This window comes from Schistocerca americana, chromosome 9, assembly GCF_021461395.2.
Source record: "Schistocerca americana isolate TAMUIC-IGC-003095 chromosome 9, iqSchAmer2.1, whole genome shotgun sequence".
Lineage (NCBI taxonomy): Eukaryota > Metazoa > Arthropoda > Insecta > Orthoptera > Acrididae > Schistocerca > Schistocerca americana.
This window is the reverse complement of record NC_060127.1, coordinates 151846320-151869474: the sequence shown is the minus strand read 5'-3', so window position 1 is coordinate 151869474 and position 23155 is coordinate 151846320. Positions and strand designations below refer to the sequence as shown.

Here is a 23155-nt window from a genome sequence, read left to right as displayed (position 1 = left end):
ATCGTATTGTTCAGACCAATGTGAACTCTGAAGTTCACGCGAAATTTCACTCAGTCTTTTTGAATAGATACTTTATTACAAAATCATTGCCTTGGAATGTTATTTCATAGCAATAGTTAGTCTTTCCATCCAATTGTTTACAAAACGTTTATCATTACGTCGTAACTTATCGTGCAATGTGCTATGCAGCAGTCTGAATATTGTTTGGAATTTTTATTTAAAAGTAGAAATCTAGCTTAGCCGCTATCTGCTTACTGTTGTACTTTCGAGAAATCTACAACAATGTTGCCTAGAAGCGAGGTAAGTGGATTGTTAATTGGGGCCAGATAATTATTTTACTTCAGTCGTCCGTTTAATATAAAAACAAACTGTGTTCAGACAAGCTAAAGTTCAATTAAAATTAGGTTCTCTTTCTATGTTAACCGGGGACCTAGAAACGACGGAGAGGCTCCGTCCCCGCCGCAGCCGCAGTGGTCCACAACCCCAGGACGACTACCACAGTCCACTTCACCCCTCCGCCGCCCCACACCGAACTCAGGGTTATTGTGCGAACGTCTCACACCAGACGTGTGTAACCCGTATGTTTGCGTGAGTAATGGTGGTGTACGCGTACGTGGAGAACTTGTTTGCGCAGCAATCGCCGACAGCTGAGGCGGAATAAGGGGAACCGCCCCGCATTCGCCGAGGCGGATGGAAAACCGCCTAAAAACCAACCACAGACTGGCTGACTCACCGGACCTCGACACAAGTCCGCCGGGCAGATTCGTGCCGCTCCGGAATAGGTTCTCTTTAGTCAAAGGTTAACATTTGAGTTTACGGTGGATAACAGAGTGTGGGTACCTAGTTTTGGTAATACAAAGATTTTTTATAGAGTGAGAGGTAAATCTGCGCTTAGTTTAGTACCGAAACCTCTAGTGGGGAGACTACAAATCCAGCATTAAAAGAGGAATACTAACTCCTTGCCTGGAAAAGGGATAATTTTAAAACTGATTGTTTAACATTCGCTGGTGTGGCTTTTTAGCAATTCTCATAGACAGTGAGCCTGTAAGAAAAAGAAACAGCAAGAAAAGCAGGGTCAAAAAATCTACTTCGAATAACTAGCTTTGCTGACAACAACAAGACTGCACCGTCAAAATGTAGCAAAGAGTATGGAAGTAACAGAAAAGTCGTCAACATCATGGAGACTGAAAAGTACCAATCAGGGCAAGATGGACTTGGCATTTTCCCGAAAAAAAGGATGCTTATAATTAAAAAGATATTCTAGACACGCAAAGATTCATCATTACAAGACAGATATTTGGACAAAACGCACTTGTGGATCAGACACTGATTTTAGGGTCAATAAAATATAATCAACGAAAATAGGGAAACGGAAGAGTGATTGCGAAGAAGATAAAACCATTCATAAGAAAAGCAGAAACTGTAACATAAAAGCTAAGGCAGAAATATATATACGAGGGCAGTTCAATAAGTAATGCAACACTTTTTTTTCTGAAACAGGGGTAGTTTTATTCAGCATTGAAATACACCAGGTTATTCCCCAATCTTTTAGCTACACAACACTATTTTTCAACGTAATCTCCATTCAATGCTACGGCCTTACGCCACCTTGAAATGAGGGCCTGTATGCCTGCACGGTACCATTCCACTGGTCGATGTCGGAGCCAACGTCGTACTGCATCAATAACTTCTTCATCATCCGCGTAGTGCCTCTCACGGATTGCGTCCTTCATTGGGCCAAACATATGGAAATCCGACGGTGCGAGATCGGGGCTGTAGGGTGCATGAGGAAGAACAGTCCACTGAAGTTTTGTGAGCTCCTCTCGGTTGCGAAGACTTGTGTGAGGTCTTGCGTTGTCATGAAGAAGGAGAAGTTCGTTCAGATTTTTGTGCCTACGAACACGCTGAAGTCGTTTCTTCAATTTCTGAAGAGTAGCACAATACACTTCAGAATTGATCGTTTGACCATGGGGAAGGACATCGAACAGAATAACCCCTTCAGCGTCCCAGAAGACTGTAACCATGACTTTACCGGCTGAGGGTATGGCTTTAAACTTTTTCTTGGTAGGGGAGTGGGTGTGGCGCCACTCCATTGATTGCCGTTTTGTTTCAGGTTGGAAGTGATGAACCCATGTTTCATCGCCTGTAACAATCTTTGACAAGAAATTGTCACCCTCAGCCACATGACGAGCAAGCAATTCCGCACAGATGGTTCTCCTTTGCTCTTTATGGTGTTCGGTTAGACAACGAGGGACCCAGCGGGAACAAACCTTTGAATATCCCAACTGGTGAACAATTGTGACAGCACTACCAACAGAGATGTCGAGTTGAGCACTGAGTTGTTTGATGGTGATCCGTCGATCATCTCGAACGAGTGTGTTCGCACGCTCCGCCATTGCAGGAGTCACAGCTGTGCACGGCCGGCCCACACGCTGGAGATCAGACAGTCTTGCTTGACATTGCGGCGATGATGACACACGCTTTGCCCAACGACTCACCGTGCTTTTGTCCACTGCCAGATCACCGTAGACATTCTGCAAGCGCCTATGAATATCTGAGATGCCCTGGTTTTCCGCCAAAAGAAACTCGATCACTGCCCGTTGTTTGCAACGCACATCCGTTACAGACGCCATTTTAACAGCTCCGTATAGCGCTGCCACCTGTCGGAAGTCAATGAAACTATACGAGACGAAGCGGGAATGTTTGAAAATACTCCACAAGAAATTCCTGGTTTTTTCAACCAAAATTGGCCGAGAAAAAAAAATGTGTTGCATTACTTATTGAACTGCCCTCGTATATATATATAAAGAGAGAGAGAGATAGTCGCTTTGCTGTCCTACTGGCAAATAGAGCGAGGGGAAAACGGCTATCTATATGGCTCCCTACGTGCCATAATTTCTCTTATCTTCGTGGTCCTCACGCAAAATGTACGTTGACGGCAATAGAATCATTCAGCAGTCAGCTTCAAATGCCGGTTCTTAAAATTTCTCAATTTCGTTCTTTGAAAAGAACAACACATTCACTGCAGACATTTCTACTTGACCCCCATAAGCATTCAGTTAATACTTCCGTCTTGATTGAGCCTATCGCTATCCGGTCTAACATCCCGCCCCTGAACTGCTTTGAGGTCTTCCTTTAATCCAGCCTCGTGGTGATTCCGAACACTCGAGCTGAACTCAAGAATGGGTCGTACTACTGTTGTATACCCGACCTCCTTTACAATGCAGTTTGCTAAAATTCTCCCAATAAACAGTAGTCGATCATTCGTCTTTGCAACGACAGTTCTTACACGATCGTTCAATTTCATGTCGCTTTGGAACGTTGTACATAGATATGTAACTGATTGTGTCAAGCAGCGCACTGATAACGCTGTATTAGAACGTTATGGGATTGGTTTTTCTAATCTGCACTAACTTACTTTTTGCAACATATACAGAGTGTTACAAAAAGGTACGGCCGGACTTTCAGGAAACATTCCTCACACACAAATAAAGAAAGTATGTTATGTGCACATGTGTCCGGAAATGCTTAATTTCCATGTTAGAGCTCATTTTAGTTTCGTCAGTATGTACTGTACTTCCTCGATTCACCGCCAGTTGGCCCAATTGAAGGAAGGTAATGTTGACTTCGGTGCTTGTGTTGACATACGACTCATTGCTCTACAGAACTAGCATCAAGCACATCAGTACCTAGCATCAACAGGTTAGTGTTCATCACGAACGTGGTTTTGCAGTCAGTGCAATGTTTACAAATGCGGAGTTGGCAGATGGCCATTTGATGAATGGATTAGCACGGGGCAATAGCCGTGGCGCGGTGCGTTTGTATCGAGACAGATTTCCAGAACGAAGCTGTCCCGACAGGAAGACGTTCGAAGCAATTGATCGGCGTCTTAGGGAGCACGGACCATTCCAGCCTATGACTCAAGGCTGGGGAAGACCTAGAACGACGAGGACACCTGCAATGGACGAGGCAATTCTTCGTGCAGTTGACGATAACCCTAATGTCAGCGTCAGAGAAGTTGCTGCTGTAAAAGGTAACGTTGACCACGTCACTGTATGGAGAGTGCTATGGGAGAACCAGTTGTTTCCGTACCATGTACAGCATGTGCAGGCACTATCAGCAGCTGATTGGCCTCCACGGGGACACTTCTGGGAATGGTTCATCCAACAATGTGTCAATCCTCATTTCAGTGCAAATGTTCTCTTTACGGATGAGCCTTCATTCCAACGTGATCAAATTGTAAATTTTCACATTCAACATGTGTGGGCTGACGAGAATCCGCACGCAGTTGTGCAGTCACGTCATCAACACAGATTTTCTGTGAACGTTTGGGCAGGCATTGTTGGTGATGTCTTGATTGGGCCCCATGTTCTTCCACCTATGCTCAATGGAGCACGTTATCATGATTTCTTACGGGATACTCTACCTGTGCTGCTAGAACATGTGCCTTTACAAGTACGACACAACATGTGGTTCATGCACAATGGAGCTCCTGCACATTTCAGTCGAAGTGTTCGTACCCTTCTCAACAACAGATTCGGTGACCGATGGATTGGTAGAGGCGGACCAATTCCATGGCCTCCACGCTCTCCTGACCTCAACCCTCTTGACTTTCATTTATGGGGGCATTTGAAAGCTCTTGTCTACGCAACCCCAGTACCAAATGTAGAGACTCTTCGTGCTCGTATTGTGGACGGCTGTGATACAATACGCCATTCTCCAGGGCTGCATGAGCGCATCAGGGATTCAATGCGACGGAGGGTGGATGCATGTATCCTCGCTAATGGAGGACATTTTGAACATTTCCTGTAAGAAAGTGCTTGAAGTCACGCTGGTACGTTCTGTTGCTGTGTGTTTCCATTCCGTGATTAATGTGATTTGGAGAGAAGTAATAAAATGAGCTCTAACATGGAAAGTAAGCGTTTCCGGACACATGTCCACATAACATATTTTCTTTCTTTGTGTGTGAGGAATGTTTCCTGAAAGTTTGGCCGTACCTTTTTGTAACACCCTGTGTATCCAGCTGTCATACATGACACCAATTAGAAATTATTTTCAAGCCATCCTGCACCCTCCTACAGTCATTGAACGATGACACTACTCGTACACCACAGCGTCATCAGCAAACAGTCGCAGATTGCTGTTCACCCTAACCGTCAAATCATTTATGTATACGGAGAACAAGAGTGCTCTTATCACGCTTCCCAGGGGCACTACTGACGATATCTTGGCCTCTAATAAACAATCGCCGTCGGAGATAACACCGTAGCTTGTAATAAGAATTCTTCGAGTCACATATCTGGGAACCTGTTCAATACGCTCCAATCTCCGTTAAGTCTGCATTGGGGTACCGTGTCTACCACAGTACGAAAATCTTGAAATATGGACTGTTGCCCTTAATCCACGCGTTGCACGAAATTACGTGAGAAAAGTACAAGCTGAGTTTCGCACGAGCGATGCTTTCTACATTTATGATGATCTTGGGTCAGCGTATTTTCTGGTTTAAGAAAATACAAGGGATTGAAAAAAGGGCCGAATACTTTGAGAGGAGGCAGTACCCATCGAAACAAGAAAAATAAGACAAATAAACGTGGATCTGGTAATGCATACTTTGTGAGATAAGTCCCATAAATATGGGTCCGGAAATGCGCACTTACTGCAATAAACACGTGTTTATAGGAGGTATTAAGGTTGGCGTCCGTTGGTGACAATGCAGTCCTCTGCCTATGTAAGGAATGACGATCCCTTTGTAGTATACGCGTATGTTGTTGTACCTGCCACCGCGCATTGAAAACGCGACCCTGAAGGGTCCACACATCGTTGATTGACGTGGCGTAGGCAGGTCTATGGGACTGAGGTCTGGGGAAGGAGTGAGCAGTTCAATTCTGCCCCCTCCCCCCCGAGCAATTGTGACGATACTGTGCTGGTGCAACATTATGCACGAAACATATTTATATTCGTTGCTACAATGGCACAGCCTCCAGCAAGATAGGCGTAGGCAATACATTAATGAGAAAGTCCAGATAATGCATCCCCTTTAATCTTTGGTGTAATCTATAGCTAAGTAGTCATATCCGTACGTCTTGATTGAGAAAAGATGTTGATGCCCTCTTTCCTGAATTGCTTAAGGTTTTACATCTGCCCGTACAACACCAACTCTTGTGAACCTTGTCTCATAGGTGAACAAAATCTTTAATGTGGACACTGGATCTCCGGCAGACCTCTGTAGCAGCCATTAACATCTGCCATGATAATCCTTTGGCCTTAGGGTTTGAATGCGGTGTAGATGATTTGGGTACAGCAACTGATCATTAAGCTCCGCCCAACACACACACACAGGTACGATAGTATCTGCTAATAGTCGCACACTGGTCCCTGAGGTTTCTGGTTTCTACCAAACGTAGCACATGCTCCTCTGTGTCAGGCGTATGAACTTTGCGAGACCTTCCACTGTCGATCTTCCGAGATGCAAGGACACCTGTGTCCCTCAGACTGGGAAAGTCTGCCGAACAGCTTATCAGAGGACACTCTTCGCTGTGGATATTTTTCAAGGTAGAGGGTACGAGCTCGCAGGCTACGTGCGTTTGTTAAACTGTAGCATTCACTAGCCGGGTAATAGGCTTCCGTTGCTGACAAGTATTGGACGGGAGAAAATGTAGATGTACTACACCACTTGTACGTACAAACAACACGATTACAGTAAACGCATTAGTGAATCGGCGATTGTAAGAAAGTAGTAATGGCATTGGTGGCCGGGAGACCCCTCGCGGGGCGGTTCGGCCGCCGCTCCACAAGTTCTTTGACGCGATTACGGCGACTTGCGAGTGAATGAGGATGAAGAAGGCAGAAAAAATCCCTGACCCCACCGGGCCTCGAACCCGGGACCCCGTGCGCGGGAAGCGAGAAAGCTACCGCAAGACCACGAGCCGCAGACACTGTAACAAATTAAAAACACCATATAGTACCCAAGGTTGACAGTACTGCACAATAAGGCAACGAATATGACACAAAAACTCGAACTACAAAACTGACTGCAGACCACCTAATAGTAGGCACAATACTGTGAATAAGACAGTCTTGCTGCGACCCTTGTTCACTCAAGTACGAGCAGCCCTTAGCGGCTCGCCATCTTATTTACAACTATTCATGACGTCGCCTTTCCGGCTTAGATTTTTTTTTTAATGTGACTTGTAAATACTGCATCTCTTTCCAGTCAGTACAAACTTTAATTTTATTAATGTATTATATACCTAATGCGTTATAGAACAGTTAGCTTAATTCTGAAGACGACACTCATAGTAGCGTCGAAACCAGCTCAATTTTGACTTAATATTTGTGACCGAGGGCTTATTTGTTCTAATACATCATAATACCCTGGAGACGCATTTGACGGCGCGCCAATGTAACGACTGTGCTAATATCCTCAACCAAGCGTCGTGCAGTCCCTCCTATAAACACGCGTTTATCTCGGAAAGCATTCGTTTACTGACCCATGTACATTGGCCTTATTTTTCTTCAAAATGGTTCAGATGGCTCTAAGCACTATGGGACTTAACATCTGATGTCATCAGTCCCTGAGACTTAGAACTACGTAAGCCTAACTAACCAAAGGACATCACACACGTCCATGCCCGAGGCAGGATTCGAACCTGCGACCGTAGCAGCAGCGAGGTTCCGGACTGATGCACCTAGAACCGCTCGGCGACAACGGCCTTCTTATTTTCCCTGTTTCGATGATTACTACCAGCTGTCGAAGTATTCGACACTTTCTTTTGACCACCCTGTACTTTATATTCGAACTTTGTAAGAATACTAGCTGTTTTTTTGGTGTTCGGTGAAAGTCATTTTACCTCTATATTTTCGTTCGATGTGTCTTACTTCCTATCTCTACAAGGGATCTTTTCAAAAAGAAGTTTGCGGTAGTCTATCCGTTATGACACAGGGGTTCTCACAAGGGAAATCTCCCAACGCACCCTCGTCAGAGTTGGTGGTAAGATGGCCCAGTGAATAGCCCGTCTAAAACTGAACACAGGTCAAGCGTGAGAACAGGAAGAAGGTGTACTGAACGGTTAAAAAAAAAATTATAAAGTGGAAGGTCCAAGAACCAGACGTGCAGCACAGAGCAACCGGGAAAAGCAATGGCGGCGTGGTTAACTGGTTAAGGGGCTCCGGAACGCCCTATAGTTGCAATGTTAAAATAACGCTTATAAATTACATCTTTCCTCACAAAGTATTTGAGGTAGGAAGTTGAACTTTTTACAGATTATTTATTGGAATATGGGCTACAACTTAACACAGGGATTTTACAAAATTGTAGTTCAGTTATTAAAGATGATTTTTTTTCAATTTTAATGAAAATTCACAACATTTTTTTGCAATTTTTTATTTATATATTCAAAAATATACAGTTTTTTGGAAGAAGGCTGTGTTAAATTATGCAGAACGTACTGTGTAACATTTACTGAAAGTCTGAAACAAATATGTTTGGAAGATCCTTAGAAAACATGTAATTAGTGAGAAAATAAAAGTTTTGGGAATCGAGCGACAAAGATTGGATTAACTTTTTAGTGCATTCAAGGTCCATAGGATGGATTATCTTCATCCTCTGCATACTTCTCTTGTTCCTCCTCCTGTTTACTCTTGCTTGTATTTCTAGACTCTTTACAGCCCTGTCTGCAGCCCGAAGGCGTTCCTTGTCTAAAGCAAGCATCGCTCGTTGTTGTGTTCGTAGATTTTGCTACCATTTTCTTCAGTTGCAATTACTGCAACACTGTTCCAAAAGGTGGTCATGTATGAACACTTAGCACATTTCAGTTGTATTTCACTAGCAAGTCCTACGTGCTTTATTATGGAGAGTTCCAGACCAACTTCACTACAATGAATACATCTTACACAGTTTGAAAAAATTCCTTTGAGAACCGACATATCAAATATTTCATTCACATCCGATTCGCCCATAAAACATTCATAGTTTTCACTCATTGAACCAAGCTTCTTCAGTGAAGTATTTTCTTTCCCACTTTGATTGCTATGGGCAGGTGTACTTGAGAGGTTAGGTTCACTCACTTGGTTATCGTCTTTATTGTTTACAGTAATAACACATACCTTTGGCTTTCCAACATTTCTCCTTTTCTTAAAAGCCTTCAGAGGATTTCTAATAACTTTACTTTTACTCATTATTTTACTTCAACAAAACAGAGACTCAAGAAACAGAATTAATTACGAATATTTTCGAGATAACGACAGAGTAAATAAACATGAAACAATCGACAATCACACCAGCGATATATATTGAACCATCACAGGTTAGCCACAACACATACTTTATCTCACATCACTAAAATGTACCTGATGAACACTGACGTTAATAATAACACCATTTGACAGCAGTTTAACAGCGCCACAGTGGGTCACGCCCATGTAGAACACATTTTTAAAAAATTTTAAAAATAGTTGTAGTCTTCGGAATTGAATAAATTATATATCTATTAAAAGGTAATAGTCTGCAGATTCAGAAAACACAAAAAAGTAAAAATTGAACTTTTCATGATTTTGGGCCTTTCCGGAGCCCCTTAAAAAAAATTAGAAAGTGGAAGGTCCAAGAACCAGACGTGCAGTACAGAGCAACCGGGAAAAGCAATGGCGGTGTGGTTAACTGGTTAAGGTGTAGGACTGGTTTTCTCTCTTTCTGTAGTCTTGGAAGTTGTAATACTATACATTGGTTATAGAATATGAGTCTTGCGGTAAGAATACTTTACTATCGCAGGTAATAACGAGAGCAGACGAAATACCATACAGACGTCTGACAGAAATGAAAACAAGAAACAAACGGTTGTGAACAATGTTACAACAAACGACTTCAAGAGTCACGAATTTCAAAACGGAACGCAACATTAAAAACATATGTTGTGACAGAGCACATACAAAATGTGTGATTATGAAACCGTTGCGTTCATTTGTTGCAGCTTATGTAACAAATTGTTAGGTTTACTTCATTTCCTTGGGAGTGATCACATTAACATTCATACGAACGCCTGTATCGGACAAGGAGGCATATCTCACTCACTTATCAGTCGTACAAATTAGATGTGTCGATAAGAGATTATTATTGCATGACACACTTAGTGTCCCTATGCCGTGTATGACACACCAGACGTGTATTACGTTGGAGGCTTCGGCTGACCAGTCGCTTCGTCATCAAACGTTTGTAGTTCCCATTCCTTTCGGCTGCTAATAGAGTAGTTGAGCAGAATCAGCTGTCATTATAGGTCCCTACCTCACACCTCGCTGTTGCAAACAGACGTCAAACCACGACACAGACACAAATCTGAATAAAGCAAACTGCCGAAAAGAGACAAAAAATGGCATGAGCGAGGTTTGAACACACCTGGACCACTGGGCACGCCCATCACCATAACCACATAAACACGACGCCATTTATCTTCCAGGCTGCTCTGAACTGCAGTTCTTGTTGTTGGATTGTTCACTACTTCTATTTTGCTTTTTTTTAACAGTTTAGTACAGTTTTCTTCCTGTTTTCATGCTTGATCTGCGTTCAGTTTTTCACGGCCTTTACACTGGGCCCTCTTATCACTACATCTGGAGGGGGGGGGGGGGGGGGAGATGCGATGCGGGGTTTCCCTCGTCAGTACGAGCAATGTGATCTTTGGTTGCCATACTGTCGTTGACTGTGTAGCTTTCTGTTTAATGGTTTAAATGGATCTGAGCACTATGGGACTCAACTGCTGAGGTCATTAGTCCCCCAGAACTTAGAACCAGTTAAACCTAACTAACCTAAGGACATCACAAACATCCATGCCCAAGGCAGGATTCGAACCTGCGACCGTACTGGTCTTGCGGTTCCAGACTGCAGCGCCTTTAACCGCACGGCCACTTCGGCCGGCAGCTTTCTGTGAGAGGTGAGTGAGTCGGGTGTTGGTCGCACTAATGGTTGGTCTTGAAAATGCTAACAGTGCAGAGAGATAAAGACACAGGGGAAGTTCAGGTTTGGAAATATGATTTACTTCGTCCAAACAGGCCATGAAGGCCCAACGGCACCGACCGGCCGCCGTGTCATCCTCAGCCCACAGGCGTCACCGTATGCCGACATGGAGGGGCATGTAGTCAACACACCGCTCTCCCGGCCGTATGTCAGTTTCCGAGATCGGAGCCCCTACTTCTCAAGTAGCTCCCCAGTTTGCCTCACAGGGGCTGAGTGCACACCACTTGCCAACAGCGATCGGCAGACCGGGCGGTCACCCATCCAACTGCTATCCCAGCCCGACAGCGCTTAACTTCGGTGATCTGACGGGAACCGGTGTTTCCACTGCGGCAGGCCGTTGGTGAAATACGACTCTGGTGAAGATTAATATGAGAAGTGTCGCATCACTGTTTTCATTGTAAACACTGGGCTAACAAGTGAATTGATAATAAATACATAGAATTAATACGGATACAAAAAAGCAGACTGACAAAAACAGTAAAAACACAGAATCCGAAGCACTCAGAAAACTCAGAAAGAAACTCCAAACTGAAAACATCATTATTACTAAAGCAGGCAAATGAAATACAGTAGTTCTTATGCCCAAACGGCAATACATTGACAAAACACAAGAGTTCATTTCACAAAATAATATTAAAAAATTGAAATCAGACCCAACAAACAGATTTCAGGTCAAAGTAAAGAACATGTTAAAAAGATAGACTACACACTGGATGACAGAGAAAAAGGTAAATTAATACAGGAAGATTCCTACAGCACCCAACCTCCGATGCCAACCAAAAATCCATAAACCAAATATGATATGAAAATAATCAGAATAAATAGTAAAAGACATCTCCTAACACTACAGGAAAATTATCATATATACAAAACAAAGGCCGAAAAGAAACAACTACAAAATGACCAAGTAACTATGACTAACAATCACTGTTTACATTGATTGATCATATAATAGACAGAAATCCCAACAAATGATTGCACATCTGGATCCTCTCATAAGTATATACAGAAAAATTCACTGGAAAATGTAATAATAATAATAATTACTATTATTATTAGGAATAAATAAGTGAATAAAAAATAGTAATAAAAATAAAATAAATAATTTTACTTTATTTTTTAAAAAATAAGAAATCTGTCTCCCCCTCTAATACACACAAACACATACACACACACACACATACACACACACACACACACACACACACACACACACACACATACACACAAAATGGTTCTGAGCTCTATGGGACTTAACTGCTGAGGTCATCAGTCCCCCAGAACTTAAAACTACTTAATCCTAACTAACCTAAGGACATCACACACATCCATGCCTGAGACAGGATTCGAACCTGCGATTGTAGCAGCAGCGCGGTTCCAGACTGAAGCGCCCAGAACTACTCGGCCACTCCGGCCGGCACTCACACACTCACGCACACACACACACACACACACACACACACACACACACACACACACAAACACACAAACACACATATTCACAAAACAGTTGAATGCAGAAAACTGCGAATGTTCGTAACACTTAGAAAAACATATGAATCTCTGTACTAAAAGATGGCAGTTACAGTGATGTGTAACGTAAACAGTGAACTGAAAGTGAACTGTAAGATGTCCACCTGGTTACCAGATGAGAAAAAGCAGTTTGCTTACATGCAGTGAATTAGAAGTTACCTGAAAGTACCTTTCCATTAAAAAAAAAAAAAGCGTTAAGGAACTTTTATTAAATCTGTAACCTAGATGTGAAACCATAACCTATATGTAAAAAGGACGAATCATGTAATATTTCAGGATACCCGCAGAAGATGCCTTGTAAAAAATGCGAAACGAGTCTGGGTGCATAAATAAAAATAAAAATTTCGATGTGCAGTATACAAAAAAGGGATTTTCTTTGAAACAACTGCAATTTATATACAGCCGCTGCGGAAATGGCCACTACAAGAAACAAATATTAACGGTTACAAAAGTTGGTTTAAACACATGAAAAGCTTAAAGATTCATTAAAACAGTTCGAAAATGTACCAGACTAAGTACAATTGTAATCTCTTCTTCGTACAATTCTGATAATTGATAATTCTGATAATTGTTTGACATCTTTCACATAAGAAGCGTTTTTTCCCTCTGGCACCGATGCTAATTTCGTGGTACCAAACATTACACTTTTGAGGGCGATTCCAGTCACACTTTGCAAATTATTCCGCACTTTAATAATTCAAGAATCAAAATCCACGATTATTCTCGTTGTTTGCTGGGAATTTGACTTTTAATACCTCTTTAACCATTACTCAGAGAGCTACATTTCTGTTTATTGTATCGATGCAATTGTTTATTTCTACCTTTGTTCCCAGTTGAAAAAGATTTCTCTTCCTGCGGTTTTCCAGTTGATCATCTCAAGTGAATGGAATCGATGTATCTTGATTGGTGGAGTTGAATGAGCAGGAGCCTCGATTAACGATGAAGGCACAAATTTCTCCTCGGGAACCATGTCTTTGCAGAAGGGCATTATTCCAGTGCGCTGGAACCACTTGGCTGCAGACTATAAATAATAACATTGCTTCTACGTGTGAGGATGAGAATATAGATAAGATAATCAGTGATATTTCAAAGTACCAGAGCTCGAAGCGCTAATAGAAAACACTGATGCTAAAACCGTTATACGCACTAAAAGCTGGAGAAAGCCGGATATAAGCTCGGCCTAAATTCTTGCAAAGAACCCAACGGTGTTCCGAAAGGATAGGCTAAACATGGTTGGCGATGGAGTGTTTCTTGCTGCTAGGTGTAATTTATCTTGACACGATATTGAAGTAGATACTACCAGTGAAATAGTATGGGCAGAGGTCATTGTTGGCAACCGGAATAAAACAATGAGTGGAACCTTTTACCGACCTCCCAATTCAGATGATAAAGTTGCTGAAAGGTTCAAAGAAAACTTGAGTTTTGGTTTCAAACACGTGCCTGACTCATACAATTGTAGTTGGTGGTGACTTTAATTTACCCTCAATATGCTGGTGAAAATACATGTTTAATTCCGGAGGAACGCATACAACATTATCCGAAAATGTGCTAAGCGCGTTCTCTGAAAATTATTTCGAGCAGTTAGTTCATGAGCCCACACGAATAGTAAACAGTTGTGAAAACACACTTGACCTTTTAGCAACAAATGATCCAGAGTTAATAACGTGCATAAAAATCAATGCATGGATTAGTGAACACAGGGTTGTCGTAGCGAGACTGAATATTGAAACCCCCAAATCATCCAAAAATAAACGAAAAATATACCTGTTCAAAAAAAGCATTCACTCGACGCCTTCCTGAGAGACAATCTCCACTCCTTCCAAATTAATAACATAAGTGTAGACCAGATGTAGCTTGAATTCAAAGACATACTATCGGCAACAATTGAGAGATTTATACCAAATAAATCAACAAGCGACGGAGCTGATCCTCTTTGGTACACAAAACGGGGCACAACACTGTTGCAGAAACAACGAAACAAACATGCCACATTTAAACAGACGCAAAATCCCCACGATAGGCGATCTCATACAGAAGCTCGAAATTTAGCGCGAACTTCAATACGAGATGCTAATAACAGTTTCCACAACGAAACTTCGTCTCGAAACCTGGCAGAAAATCCAAAGAGATTCTGGTCGTATGTGAAGTATATTAGTGGCAAGAAACAATCAATGCCTTGTCTGCGCGATAGCAGTGGAGATACTACCGAAGACAGTGCTGCCAAAGCAGAGTTACTAAACACAGCCTTCCGAAATGTCTTCACAAAAGAAGACGAAGTAGATATTCCAGAATTCCAAACAAGAACAGCTGCCAACATGAGTAGCGTAGAAGTAAATATCCACGGAGTAGTGAAGCAACTTAAATCACTTAATAAAAGTAAGTCTTCTGGTCCAGACGGTACATCAATTAGGTTCCTTTCAAAGTATTCTGATGGATTAGCTTCATACTGTCCGCCCCCCAGTAGCTGAGAGGTCAGCGCGACAGACTGTCAATGCTAAGGGCCCGGGTTCGATTCCCGGCTGGGTCGGAAATTTTCTCCCACTACTGGGTGTTGTCTTGTCCTAATCATCATCATTTCATCCCCATCGACGTGCAAGTCGCCGAAGTGGCGTCAAATCGAAAGACTTGCTCCCGACAGTACGCTCTAGCCACACGACCAGTCAGCTCCGTAATTGACAATCATATACAACCGTTAACTCGACGAAAGGTCCGTACCCAAAGACTGCAAAGTTACACAGGTCACACCAATATTCAACAAAGGTAGTAGGAGTAATCCACTTAACTATAGGCCCATATGCAGCAGGATTTTGGAAGATATATATTTTTTTTTTTTTATTCCGATTTTGGCCGTCTAGGGACCGCGTTAAACAACTATTTTTCAATGTACATTTCTCCTATTGGGCTCCTCCTCTTTTCTCTTCTGCCAGTATGTCTTCATCCTCTCTCTGTGCTGCTCCCTTCGGTCTTCTGTCCACACTGTTCCTCCAGTTCTTCTCTTCTTCACTTCAAATCCTTCAAAATGTTGAATTTTGTCTCTCATTAAGTCTCTGTTGGCTATATCATCTTCTCCTATACCCATCTCCTCTAAGTCTGCTTTGACTTCTTTGAACCAGGTAATTTGGGTTCTGGGGTTCTTGTCAAAAAACATGAATATTTTCTTTGTCAGCCTTTCATCATTCATTCTTTTCAAATGGGCGTAAAAGCTTACTCTTCTCTTCCTCATAGTATCTCTTACTTTCTCAATTTTGTCATACACTTCTCTATTACTTCTAAGCTTCCAAGTCCCATTCTCAAACCTCGGCCCAAGTACTCTTCTAATGATATTTCGCTCCTTTTTTGCTATAGCTTCCATTTCCTTGTTAGTGTTCATTGCTAAACATTCAGATGCATACAGACACTCTGGCTTAATCACAGTGTTGTAGTGCCTTATTTTTGCGTTAATTGATATTGACTTCTTGTTGTACACATTCTTTGTTAGCTGGAATGCCATTTCCATTTTTCTTGTTCTTGTTTTATTTCCTTCTTTATCTGAAGCATTGGGCTGGATGATTTCCCCTAAATATTTGAAATTAGAAACCTTCTTTATCTGGCCATACTTTGTAATCATATTGTTCGGTGCCTCTTTTACATTGGTTAGGTACTCTGTCTTTTCAAAGGAGATTTTCAGTCCTGCTTTTTCTGCTGTTTCATTCAGAATATTGATCTGTTTGACTGCTTCTTCCAAACTTCCTGCCAGAATCGCTAAGTCATCCGCAAAAGCGAGGCAATATATATATATATATACATATATATATATATATAAATATATATATATGGAAGATATATTATGTTCGAACATTTTGAATTACCTCGAAGAAAACGGTCTATTGACACACAGGCAACATGGATTTAGAAAACATCGTGCTCTTCATTCGCATGAAGTGCTGTTACTGATAAGGCATTTCATAGAGATTCCGTATTTCTGGATTTCCGGAAGGCTTTTTACACAAGCAGTTATTAGTGAAATTACGTCTTATGGAATATCGTCTCAGTTATGTGACTGGATTTGCAATTTCCTGTCAGAGAGGTCACAGTTCGTAGTAATTGACGGAAAGTCATCGAGTAAAACGGAAGTGATTTCTGGCGTTCCCCAGTGTAGTGTTATAGGCCCTTTTCTGATCCTTATCTGCATAAATGATCTGTGAGACAATCTCAGCAGCCGTCTTAGGTTGTTTTCAGATGACGCTGTCGTCATAGAGTCATGAGAAGATCAAAACAAATTGCAAAACGATTTAGAAATGATATCTGAACGGTGCGAAAATTGGCAATTGATCCTACATTACGAAAAGTGTGAGGTCATCCACATGAGTGGTAAGAGGAATTCGTTAAACTTCGGTTACACGATAAATCAGTCTAATATAAAGGCCGTAAATTCAACTTAATACCCAGGAATTACAACTACGAACAACTTAAATTGGAAGGGACACGTAGAAAATGTTGTGGAGAAGGCTAACCAAATACTCCGTTTTATTGGCAGGACATTTAGGAAAGTAACAGATCTTCTAAGGAGACTGCCTACACTACGCTTGTCCGTCCTCTTTTAGAATACTGCTGCGCGATGTGGGATCGTTACCAGATAGGACTGACGGAGTACATCAAAAAAGTTCAAAGAAGAGCAGCACGTTTTGTATTACCTTGAAATATGGGAGAGAGTGTCACTGAAATGATACAGGATTTGGGCTGGTCATCATTAAAAGAAAGGAGTTCTTCGTTGCGACGGAATCATGTCAAGAAATTCCAATCACCATCTTTCTCCTCCGAATGCGAAAATATTTTGTTGATACCGACCTGCATAGGGAGATAAGATCACCACGATGAAATAAGGGAAATCAGAGCTCGTACGAAAAGATATAGGTGTTCGTTCTTTCTGCGCGCTATACGAGATTGGAATAATGGAGAATCGTGAAGGTGGTTGGATGAACCCTCTGCCAGGCACTTAAATGTTATTTTCAGAGTAGATGTAGATGTAGATGTACTAAGATTAAACGATATTGTTTCCACACACTTCGTCTGGCATGCGAACAGTGGCATTGGTGGCTGAGGTCGTGTGTTTGCTAAGTATTTTTGCATTACCGTGTGAAATATTGGACTTGTTGCAGCAAAATTGCCATGAAGATTGACTTAATGGATCTTTTATGCTAGGACTTTATAGTTTTCCATCAGACTGCACACAAACCTCTGCCACGTCGCAGCCGATTACATCATTGTTAAAACTAAAATAATAATTGTTGCTTGGCAGTACAGTCGATGCGCCTCTTTAAATCTGCCTATGTTCAGTATGTAACAAAATGTATCGAGTTAACGGAGCAATGACAAAATGCGTCCTTTTAGAAACAGATTATCTCACCACTTTAAGTAGCGCGAGAGGACGAAAAGCTGAAGTACAATATTAAAACATCTGCTGTTTTCTCACCGCAACTACGTATTGTTTATCGACAGCGCGAAAAATTTAATTATTGCTTTCGCGTGGAGATGAGCCCTCAAAACACCCAAATGATACAGTTTCACTCCAGGCATCACAGAAAATTGTACAGAATATTTCCTTCGTAAGGCTTTCATTGACATTACGATGAATCTACCCAGTTGCTTTTCTGTGATATTGGGCCTTCAGAGACTTGAAGAAAGTTCTGTCTAATGGCCGTAATACAAGCGTACTGTGTGGAGACAGTGTCAAAAGTTGTATACCATCTTCTCGACAGCACGCTACAGCATCCAAGCTCGTATGGCAGCCATGGTTGTCAATAAGAACGGTAATACTACCCAATCTTTTGTATTACTTGAAGTATCGAAGCCAGATCATAAACAGTTCTCCATTACTAAGGTGACGAGAATTCCGGATTAATCCGGACATGTCCTCCTTTTTAGTTCTTTGTCCTGGGTCCGGGCGGATTTTTACAGTGTCCGGCTTTTTCGCAAAGTTCAGCGTAATACAGTTAAATTTACAATTCGTCCCGTTCTATTGCTCTTTTCTTAAATACTGTAACTATTGGCACAGCCTTCGTGATAAACACGTACGAAGGCGGTGTTAGTAGGTGGCACCAGGATCGTCGATGTTATCGTTGATCGACCTATAATCGAATGCAAATATCGATTATTTCAAATTTTCGTTTCATATCTTCGTTTTGTATTGGCTTGACTTCCTGTAGTGCACGTGTGATTTGTGAGTGTAATTTTTAACCGAGTGAGTTACGTAAAATATTTGGCTATGCCTAAACGAAAGTGTACATTTTCTTATGTCCTTTCCTGCAAATATCCGGATTTAAGAAAGGGAGAAATGAAATTGAAGCGGAATGTAAGATATGTGAAGCTGGAACGTACGTCTCAGTGGCCAATGAAGGTAAGAAATAACTCAACAGATTATCTATCATGGTTTTATTTCATTGCTTCATAGTCATTCAATTTATTTGTCTTCGGAAGGTTAAAGTGCAGTTTACATGTCGTCAGCTGCTGCTTGAATTGTAGATGTTGATAGTGGTGAGTCGAATGAAGGAAGGTAAATGGTCTTACGTTTTTCGCTTTGTAAACAGTTCCGTGTTGTTGACATAACAAAACAATTGAAGCCACAGTCAATGTTTTTAATGTTTTTTGTATTTCTCAGTTAACCACCACCTGACCATCAGTAACAAAATGGCTCTGAGCACTATGGGACTCAACTGCTGAGGTCATTAGTCCCGTAGAACTTAGAACTAGTTAAACCTAACTAACCTAAGGACATCACACACATCCATGCCCGAGGCAGGATTCGAACCTGCGACCGTAGCGGTCTCGCGGTTCCAGACTGCAGCGCCAGAACCGCGCGGCCACTTCGGCCGGCCCATCAGTAACAATTAACTACTAGTTTTACCGGTAATTCCCAGCAGTCACGTGACTTGTCCAAAGGTTACTGGTGGTATCCTCGTCTGCAGTTGACACGTTTGATGTGTCCTCTTTATTGTTTCTTTGTCCTCCTTTTTGAAGCTGTTTTTCCTCTTTTTTAAACAAATGCATCTGGTCACCCTATCCGTTACTGTACCCCGAATCACACATATCCCTAAATAAAAGAGGCAAGCCGTGTTGGAATTTAGGTCGTTTCCTCACTCTTTTGAAAATAGCCATTCGTGCGAAATACTCACCAGAAGGTTTCATGCATGCAGCAACAGTCACATTTTGTCCTCTTTGCACGTTTATTAATGAAACAATTTCTCGCTTGCCTTCACGACTAACTATTTTTGGGGGTCACTTATTAAGAGGAAAGCCAGACCCATTCATATTATAACAACACTCTGGTTTATCAAACAAATTATGTCCCTTTAATATTTCCTCCAAATTCTGGCAATATTTACTTACTTCCGCTCTATTTAAGCCTTCAGCTCAGGCTCGCGAAAGACCGCCGGGTCTTCACACGCTAAAGTTAGCGCATCTCTTAATAAATGCTCTATTCAAATTGATTCCAGCAGCCTAGGTTTCCGAGTTGCATGGGTGTTCCAAATTATTTTTCTCCGCAATCAAAATGCAATTCTTCTTAACTGAAGTGGCGCCAGACGCAACCTTCCCTGTCCCAGAAATAAAGCTCACTGGAGCAAAGCATCTTCCCTTTCGGAACTGCGTACAGTCGGATGACCAATTCTGTTTTCTATAGTCGGAGGTAATCCAGCCAGCATTTCCTTTTTAGTTTGGAGGGAAAGTCGCATAAATCTGATGCAGCTTGAAGGCTCAAATTTCCATCCATTACACTTTTTATTGCCTCATGTAATGTAGCTGGACTCAATTGATTGTAGAATTCTGGTAGTTTCGAGGCTTATAAGTGAAAACATAAGAGTTTGCTTCGAAATATCGCCAGAGAAGATATGTTGAAATTATAGAACTTACACTACTGGCCGTTAAAATTGCTACATCAAGAAGATGATCAGTTACAGACGCGAAATTTAGCCGACAGAAAGAAGATGCTGTGATATGAAAATAATTAGCTTTTCAGAGTATTCACACAATGTTGGCGCCGGTGTCGACACCTACAACATGCTGACATGAGGAAAGTTTCCAACCGATTTCTCATACACAATCAACAGTTGACCAGCTTTGCCTGGTGAAACGTTGTTTTGATGTCTCGTGTAAGGAGGAGAAATGCGTACCATCACGTTTCCAACTTTGGCAAAGGTCGGATTGTAGCTTATCGCGATTGCGGTTTATCGTATCACGACACTGCTGCTCGTGTTGGTCGAAATCCAATGACTGTTAGCAGAGTATGGAATCGGTGGGTTCAGGAGGGTAATACGGAACGCCGTGCTGGATCCCAACGGCCTCGTATCACTAGCAGTTGAGATGACAGGCGTCTTATCCGCATAACTGTAACGGATCGTGCAGCCACGTCTCGATCCCTGAGGCAACAGATGGGAACGTTTGCAGGACAACAACCATCTCCACGAACAGTTCAAAAAATGGTTCAAATGCCTCTGAGCACTATGGGACTCAACTTCTGAGGTCATTAGTCCCCTAGAACTTAGAACTACTTAAACCTTACTAACCTAAAGGCATCACACACATCCATGCCCGAGGCAGGATTCGAACCTGCGACCGTAGCGGTCCGGCGGTTCCAGACTGCAGCGCCAGAACCGCGCGGCCACTTCGGCCGGCACGAACAGTTCGACGACGCTTGCAGCAGCATGGGCTATCAGCTCGGAGACCATGGCTGCGGTTAACCTTGACGCTGCATCACAGAAAGGAGCGCCTGCGATGGTGTACTTAACGACGAACCTGGGTGCACGAATGGCAAAACTTCATTTTTTCGGATGAATCCAGGTCCTGTTTACAGCATCATGATGGTCGCACCCGTGTTTGGCAACATCGCGGTGAGTGCACATTGGAAGCGTGTTTTCGTCATCGCCATATTGGCGTCTCACCCGGCGTGATGGTATGGGATGCCACTGGTTACACGTCTCGGTCACCTCGTGTTCGCATTGACGGCACTTTGAACAGCGGACGTTACATTTCAGATGTGTTACGACCCGTGGCTCTACCCTTCATTCGATCCCTGCGAAACCCTGCATTTCAGCTGGATAATGCACGACCGCATGTGGCAGGTCCTGTATGGGCCTTTCTGGATACAGAAAATGTTCAACTGCTGCCCTGGCCAGCACATTCTCCAGATATCTCACCAACTGAAAACGTCTGGTCAATGGTGGCCGAGGAACTGGCTCGTCACAATACGCCAGTCACTACTCTTGATGAACTGTGGTATCCTGTTGAAGCTGCATGCGTAGCTGTACCTGTTCACGCCATCCAAGCTCATTTTGACTCAATGCCCAGGCGTATCAAGGCCGTTATTACGGGCAGAGGTGGTTGTTTCTTAGGATCTATGCACCCAAATTGCGTGAAAATGTAATCACACGACATATTTGTCCAATGAATACCCGTTTATTATCTGCATTTCTTCTTGGTGTAGCTATGTTAGTGGCCAGTAGTGTATTTGTAGTAACTGTTTATAACATGTTCTCAGTAACCAGTCTTGATGGACTAAAGTAAAGATCTGCTTTGATCTTAATTGTACTAGGGTATCGAAATTGTACTTTTTTCTGATCGATAATGTACTATTGGCGAGTGTGAAATCGCAGCTAAATAGCAGTGAAGTGTGCCAGGAGATGACAGCAGATTTCAGTTAGTCGTTCTCCATAGTTGCTTCAGAACACTCAGGAATGGAAAACATGTCTATAGTACTCCGTCTTCTGGCCAAAACTGGCCCATCCGGACCATCCGACCGCCGTGTCATCCTCAGTTGAGGATGCGGATATGAGGGGCGTGTGGTCAGCGCACCGCTCTCCCGGTCGTTACCCCGAAAAATGGCAACAGTGCATGGCGGCCTGGATGGTCACCCATCCAAGTGCCAGTCACACCCGACAGCACTTTACTTCGGTGATCTCACCGGAACCGGTGTATTCACTGCAGCAAGGCTGTTCCCCCCAAGCATGTCTATAGCATCACTAATATTGACTTTACAAGCACATGCAAACTACTCAGTTAATAATAGCACATTAAAGTAAGTAACTTTACACACCTCTCAACAAGAAAAAGATTAGATCTCTATGCCACAAACTGTGTATTCAGGGAAAAAGGCCCGTGGGCGAGTACGGACCTTCCACACTGCAACACCACACAAAGGCAAGTGCTACCAACACTATGTAACTGAAAAGTTGCGCGAAACCTTATGTTGATCGGAACTGAATGGCAGCCCATTCTTCAAGAAGTGCTGCATATTGTCGAAAAAGTAGCCATACTAAATAAAGAAGTCTTTTTGACGTAGACTAATTGTCACGTTGAGATTTATGACTAATGGAGAATAATTACATTCATTGTCCTCTGCAAAAAGCAGCAAATACATTATTTATAATAAATAACATCAACAATCGTGCGTGATTCCTCTATTAACCCTTTATTTGGCAAATGGTGGAAATAAAAACAAAAAAAGTTTTTCTGTGCTTATATTTATTTATTATGCTTAACGAAATACAATTCAGTCGGTTTTAGAAATTTTTGACAAAAATTATGAAAATTATGAAATGTAGCTTACAAGCAGCATTGCCAGCAGTAGACCACATTTATACATATTAT

The 23155-nt window shown here is 42.3% G+C and overlaps 1 pseudogene; it reads right to left on the bottom strand.

The window, feature by feature from the left end:
* Positions 1–11227: 11227 nt before the first annotated feature.
* On the bottom strand, positions 11228–11344 carry LOC124551514 (annotated as a pseudogene).
* Between the last annotated feature and the right edge of the window lie 11811 nt (positions 11345–23155).